Source organism: Chiloscyllium plagiosum, unplaced genomic scaffold (genome assembly GCF_037043375.1).
Source record: "Chiloscyllium plagiosum isolate Xiang-an unplaced genomic scaffold, Cpla_swu_hap1 HiC_scaffold_51, whole genome shotgun sequence".
Classification (NCBI taxonomy): domain Eukaryota; kingdom Metazoa; phylum Chordata; class Chondrichthyes; order Orectolobiformes; family Hemiscylliidae; genus Chiloscyllium; species Chiloscyllium plagiosum.
The window spans coordinates 23,944,812-23,952,242 of record NW_028270189.1 but is presented as its reverse complement, the minus strand read 5'-3'; the positions used below and the strand labels follow the sequence as shown (position 1 = coordinate 23,952,242).

At 43.2% G+C, this 7,431-nt stretch overlaps 1 pseudogene across 1 annotated transcript; it reads left to right on the top strand.

The window, feature by feature from the left end:
* Window positions 1-1,145: 1,145 nt before the first annotated feature.
* Window positions 1,146-7,173, top strand: LOC148135067 (Ig heavy chain C region pseudogene; annotated as a pseudogene). The gene is made up of 3 exons (XR_015755513.1): window positions 1,146-1,454; window positions 4,523-4,834; window positions 6,854-7,173. The product of XR_015755513.1 is annotated as an Ig heavy chain C region pseudogene (transcript).
* The last annotated feature ends 258 nt before the right edge of the window (window positions 7,174-7,431 follow it).

The following is a 7,431-nucleotide window of genomic DNA, read 5'->3' as shown; positions in this document are numbered from 1 at the left end:
GTTCAGCCGTGACAGCCATCCTCCCCATCCCAGTGCTCAGCTCCTGCCTGTGCTGCTGCTGCAGTGACATTCCTCCCAGAGAGAACATTCTGCCTTGCATTGATAAGTGAGGAAGGCTCACTGGACCTGATTTCCAAGTATGGGGACGGCAAACACGAGGGGACACAACTTTAAAGTGAGGGGAGATAGGTAGAAGACAGATGTCAGAGGTAGTTTCTTTACTCATTGAGTAATAAGGGTATGGAATGCTTTGCCTGCAACGGTAGTAGATTCGCCAAGTTTAAGTACATTTAAGTCGTCATTGGGCTAACATATGGACGTACATGGGATAGTGTAGGTGGGATGGGCTTCAGATTAGTATGACAGAGCAGCGCAACATCTAGGGCCGAAGGGCCTGTACTGCGCTGTAATGTTCTATGTTCTATGATTCACTCTGACTTCTCTCCTGGGGTACTGCCAGCTGTTGGGTATTTCCAGCAGCACGGCACCTCGTGGGGCAGCACGCTGGTTCTGTGGTTAGTGCTGCTGCCTCACAGTGCTAGGGACTCGGGTTCCATTCCAGCCTCGGGTAACTGTCTGTGTGGAGTTGGCACTTTCTCCCCATGTCTGTGTGCGTTTCCTCCCACAGTCCAAAGATGTGCAAGCTGGGGGAATTGCAAATGTTGTGTTCAGTGATTGGGAGGTTAGGTGCATTAGTCAGGGTTAACTGTAGCATAATAGGGTAGGGGAATGGGTCTGGATGCGTTACTTTTCAGAGGGTGGGTGTGGACTTGTTGGGCCAAATGGCCTGTTTGCAAACACTGTAGAATTTCGATGAATCTGCATTTCCTTGGTTTGTATTTTGTGAAACGTCTCTGCTCTTCACAGCAATCCAGTGAAAGTGTCAGTTGGTGAGATCTTCAAACAGTTACTGGGGTGGGACCAGGATGTTCTTCTTCCTAAACTATATGGCAATGGTCAAGGTCGAGGACATGTTTCTAAAGAGGGAACCAATGATCATGATCAGCAACTGGTAGGAAACAAAAATAAACCCCAGTTATGCTGTCGACTTCAGCGGGAGCATACTGGCAAACGTTTACAGCTGAGGATACATTTGAGTAACTGATAAGGTCAAATTTACAGAAACTAACATGCTCAATTGGTCATTCTATTGTAGAGACGCCGTCTCCCCCCACGCTTTATGGCCTGGTCTCCTCCTGTCAGGAGCACAACACCGGTTCTGTGATCTTTGGTTGTTTGGCGATGGACTATTCCCCTGACGTCACCAAGGTAACCTGGAAGAAAGGTGGGGAGCTAATCACGACTGGATTGAAGACTTACCCATCAGTGAGAAACAAGAAGGGAACCTACACCCTGAGCAGCCAGTTAACCCTGCCCGGTAGATTGCCCCAGCAAAATCTCCTGTGAGGTTCAACACAGCGGGACACACAAGAGCAAAGAAATGCCATGTCCAGGTACGTGTTGTAGGAACTGAGATAAACAGATCATCTGTGATTAACATGAATAAGGCATTATTTATAACCGTTTTCACAGACTCACCTTATACAGCACAGGAAAAAGGCCCTTTGATCCACCCAATTCACGCCTATCAATAACAGCCACCTAACTATTCCAGTCTCATGTGCCAGCCTTGTGTGACTTGCCCTTGCAAGGATACTTCATACTTATAATGAGGGGCTCAGTCTCTACATGACTTATAGGTGCTGAGCTCCAGGCTAACACCACCCTCTGTTTGATTTTGTTTTCCCCTGAGATCCACTTGGAACCTCCTGGCCTTACCTTCACCCTGTGCCCCTGAGGCATTGATCTCTCCATCAAGGGGAAAGGTTTCATCCAGTTTACCCTGTCTATGCCTAAAATAATTCTAGACATTATGATAATCTTCTTCCTAATTCTCCTCTGCTCCAAGGAAAACCCCTGTCTATCTAAACTAGTTTCATAACTAAAACCCTCCAACCCAGGCAAGACCCTGGCAAATCTCATCAATACTGCCTTCAGTGTAATCACATTCCTTCCAAAAAATGCACAAAACGCTTCAGTATGGCCTAACCAGTGTTTTATTAAGTTCCAGTATCATCTCACCACTCTTCATTGTCAATGTCTAGGCTAATAAAAGCAAATATCCAACCACCTTCTTAGCCCCTTTATCCAGACGACACAGTACTATAGGGGATCGGTGGGTACATGCACCAAAGATCCTCAGGCCTTTCCAGGGTTCCACCATTCAAAACGTCATACCTCACAGATTCTTCTGCCGAATTACATCACCTTACATTTATTCAGAATAATTTCCATTTGCAACTTTTCTCTTCACATACAACCAACCCTTTTATATCCTCCTGCAATCTAAACCCACTATGCTCATGACTTACCAACATGACAGTTTTCATTTCATCTGTGAATTCACTGGTTAATCCTCCTAAATTTGAGTCTCAATCATTGGTATGTAAGTGAAATAGCACGGAAATCAACACCAATCCCTACAGAACACCAGGAGACATAGATTAACAGTCACGCAGACACCCGATGACTATTATCCCCTGCTCCCATCACTCAGCCAGTTCTAGATCCAATCTGTCAAATTAACTCGGATCCCATTGGCTCTGATTATTGCTATCATCTGGACATCGAGTTATCTCTATGAAAACTACTATCAAATTGTTACACATGACTTCCTCTCAATAAAACCGTGTTAAAAATTGTTGATTTATCTTCCAAATGAAGACTAATTTCACTTCTCAATAGTTTCCTTACCACTGAGACGAGCTTGACAGATCTGTGTTTTCATTATTTATCCCTTCTTTCGTCCTGCATAACAGTGCAACGTTAGCTGATCTACACTCACTTGGCACAACTGCTGTGGCCCGACAGGAATTCTAAATTATTGTCAGCAACCCAACTATTTCATCCTTTGCATCGCTCAACCTCTTGGTATACTTTTCATCTGCCCTGGAAATATAACCACTTTTCATTCAGCAAGACAACACAGAACATCACGTCATGTGTCCTAATTTCTGAAAGTACATCACAACACCCCTCCATGATTTCTGTCCCCACATTGTCACTATTACTAGTGAACACTGACACAACACATTCGTTTTGACCACAAACTAATCCTCCGGCTCCACTCCAATAATAACACTTAATGGGCATTACTGTTTCCCGAATAATTCTTTTATTATGAATGAGTCTGTAACTTTTAAAAATATTTTCCTTTATTTTGACTGCTATTATTTTCTCATGGTCCCTTTTGCTCTTCTAATTCCTTTGTCTTTCAAACTCCCCCTTGCACGTTCTGTACTCCATATTAGTTTCTATTGTTTTGAGATTTCAGTATAGACCGGAAGCCTCCCTTGTTTCTCTTTATCTCCCCCTCCATGCCCTTTGGTGTCCAGAGCCCGCTGCATTCTTGGTGCCACGTAGTGGCTTCCTGGGATTTTCCTATCTCTTTCTTAAATGTGTCACACTGCTCTGACTCAGATTTACCAAGAAGTGTCAGCTTCCAGTCCACTCTGGTCAAGTCATTACCTGATCTTACTAAAACTGTCCTTCCCTTTTCAGAATTTTGGGCCAATTTCTATTCCTTTGCAGTACAATCTGAAATCCAACTGATTTACCATCACTGTCTGCAAAGTGCTCCACCATTGGTGTTTTACCCACTGGGTCGACTTCATTCCCTAAAGTTAAGTTCCGGTTCACTCCTCTCTTGCAAGGTCTGGATTAAAATTCTCTGTATTAAACACATACTTTGTTCAAATATTCTCCTGGGGGCATTTTCAGAATTGTGCTCCCTCTAAATTTTTGACAAAATGAATATCCAAGCCTATGCAGAGGAAGTGAAAAACCTCTTTTCTCATTCCCCTATTTAATTTACATGTCTCTGAAATTTGCCCATGTATTTGCACTTGGTCTTTTGGACCAACAATAAGGTCTATCGTGCTCTCCCAATAGTTATGTTTGCTGTGTTTTGGTTTTGAAGTACTGTCCATTTGCCTTTGTTCAAGGAGATATCCATGATTTGATTTCTCTTTACAGCCTGAAATACTCTTGTCAGAATTGGAACAGAAACAACATTCTGTGCCGCACACCCCCGCCCCCATCATTTTCTGTCTTTCCCTGTCTCGCCTGAAGGCACTAAATCCTGGAATATTGAATAGCCACTCCTGCCCGGCTCTCAATATGTCTCCGTAATAGCAACGGCATCATATCTTCATTTATGCCAGTAATTCGTCTGCCTTGTTCATCAGACTCTGTCATTAAAACGAATACCATCCAATGTTGCTATCTCCCTTCTGATTTAACCGGCCTATAGTTTCTAGACCTCTTTGACTCACTTGCAGTGTCCTATAATTTTAGCCTTTCACATTGTCCTGCTGATCTTTCTGTGTGGATCCCAGCTTCTCCAGCACTCTGCACAATTATGATTCCTGTATCCATTAACCACAAGAAACCTTGATATATGAGAACTGATTGTATTTGTTATGAAATTCGTCGGATAATGTATGCGATGTGTTTCCTGAAGGTCCAGACATTCTCCCACCAACTCTTCTCCTAACTGTGAGCTCCAGTGAAGAAATCGCAAGCAGCAAGTTTGCAACCGTCGTCTGTTCAATCATCGAGTTCCGTCCGAAGTCAATCTCCGTGAGTTGGTTGAAAAATGGCCGACGCTTGGATTCTGGCTTCTTCACGTCTCCCGTGTGTGAGGCGAACGGGAACTTCTCGGTGACGAGTCGGCTGATGGTCCCTTATGGTGAATGGTATAACAGTGCGGTCTATACCTGCCAGGTCACTCATGGAGAGAACACTCAAAGTAAAAACATCACCGCACTCCAGGGTAAGAGACACAGACTGAGAGAGCTACAAATCACTCTGAACTCTGACGTGAATCAAACACACTAATTTATCAGGCGTAGTAAACAGCACGGTACAGCTTCTCGTTTCCCAACATGCCACGTATCTCATTTCAGTTTGAGTGTTACATTAGCATTGCTCATAATTCAACCTTTTGGCAAGTCAGAAAAGCATGTTTCCTCTCTGTTGAAGATAGATATATAGACAGTGAGCTTTGTTAAATAGTTTGTTGCCTGACCATGCTGGGAGAGGCATTCAGAGTGCTGAATACTTGCCTGGTAGCCGCTTCAAGGGTAAGTTTGGGGGTAGAGGGGGGATATTGGAGAGATAGAACATAGAACATAGAACAATACAGCACAGAACAGGCCCTTCGGCCCACGATGTTGTGCCGAACAAATGTGATTGAAACATAGAAAATACTGAGAGACTGAGGTCGAGTGAATGTGGAATAGATGCTTTGACTGGTAGGCGAGACTAGGACCCAAAGGCACAGTCTCAGGGTCAAAGGGGCACCGTTTAGAACTGAGATGGGGAGGAATTTCTTCAGCCAGAGGGTGATGAGTCTGTGGAACATGTTGCTGCAGAGGGCTGTGGAGGCCAGGCCATTGTGTGTATTCAAGCCAGAGATAGATCAGCTCTTGTTTAGTATGGGGAGAAGGCAGGAGAATGGCTTTAGTCCGAAATCTCGATTTTCCTGCTCGTCGGATGCTGCCTGACCTGCTGTGCTTTTCCAGCATCATTCTGATCTAATCTCTGGATTGGCCGAACAGCCTTATTCTGATCCTCTATCAAATTGACGTGGTTAAAATATGCAGTGACCCTTACTTGAAAATAAATCAAAAATGCGTTCAATGCTTCATTCCCTGCTCAGGAATGACCTGTTGGTTGGACATTGTACGACATCGATTTTTATCTGGTACTGAGCTCTTTAACTTCATTTATGGGATCAGACCACAGACCAAGTGGCTATCACATTTGATGAACTGGGATAAACGTAATCTCACTGAGCTTCTTTAAGATGCTCTCTGTAACTGGTGGATGAGGCAGGAGAATAAATTCTGGTGGGAATGCTACAATAGGGATGAATGAACTAGGAACTCGAGACAGGCTGATTTAGCCTGGTTTGCGGTGGCGATGTTTACACAGTGAGTAGTGGATGTCTATAAAATTAGTGACATTTCCATCGCGTTTGTAGATTAATTTAAGACGCTTTTGTTTGTTTTTTTTTTCTCTCCTGCTCTATGAAGAAATTAAAAAATGCAGCTTGGTAAATAAAGTGAAAGTACAGACCAATTATGAACTAACTGAATGGAGGGAAAGACTTAAGGAGATGGGTGTCCTTCTCGATATCCAATGCTGTACTCAATGTCTTGTTTTCAGATCTATTCCAAACACAGCCCACGAGGAACAATGACATAAATAAGAGAATGACATCACACCAATAACGCAAAGTATTTTTAATCATGTTAAATATAATGAACAGAATTTCCATGGCTGTTCACTGCTCCTGTAACACTTTAGAACTCTGCAAAGAGAATAATAATAATTATTTATTATAATCTGTCCAAAATTTGGGATGTGATTTGGCAGTCAGTGTGACCAGCAGCACTTGTACCTAAAGGTTATGAACATGGAAACGAACTCATTATATTCAGATTACTCTTGTCACAAGTATCAATGGATGGTCTTAAGTGAGAGACAAACTCCGAAAGAAAGGTAATTCCATGGGTTACATGATGGTATCTTCGATGATTTTACTTTTTTCACAGGTTTCACTTGTTACAAAGCCAGTGTTCTTTCGGAATAATTACACAGGGTATGTTATAGGTAATCACAAATGTTTCACAGATCAAAATACATCAACAATAGTAAGCATAGTTTCAGCAATAGTTGGAGTTGCCATTTTGAAGGTGGTGTCTTCACCCTGTGAAGGAGTAATCTGAAGATTGGCTGTTTGTATCAGAAAGGGGCATTTTCATTGACTTTGATTTTTGTTTCATAGAAGATACCGAGTGCCACCCTAACACCGTTAAAATCCTCCCACCGCCAGTAGAACAAGTCTTACTGGAGGCGACGGTGACGTTAACCTGCGTTGTGTCCAATCTTCCTTCTGGAGTCAATGTGACCTGGAAACAAGAAAAGAAGCCTCTGAAATCAGAGATTGCTGAGCAGCCTGGACAGAATCCCGACAGCGTGATCAGCAAATTAGACATTTCTACTGAAGCCTGGCTGAGTGGGGTTACTTTTGAATGTGTGGTGTACCATCAGAATCTACCGACTCCGCTGAGAGACTCCATTCACAAGGAGAAAGGTGAGCGGTGAGATTAAAGCACAAAGGATCCCACGTGTAATCCAGATCCAGTTACATCAATGACAGGCTTTGATTGGTAATGAGCAAACACCGTTAGGAGCATTAATGATGCATCTGAAGGCAGGATAGCTAAGTAGCTGATTAAGAAAAAGATGGACCAAAGGATATTGTATTCTGATTAAATCAGATAAGGTGGGAAGAAGCCTGGGATGGGACGCCACCATCAGCAATGACAAATGGACAGAATGTCCTCGTTGTGGGCTGGAAAC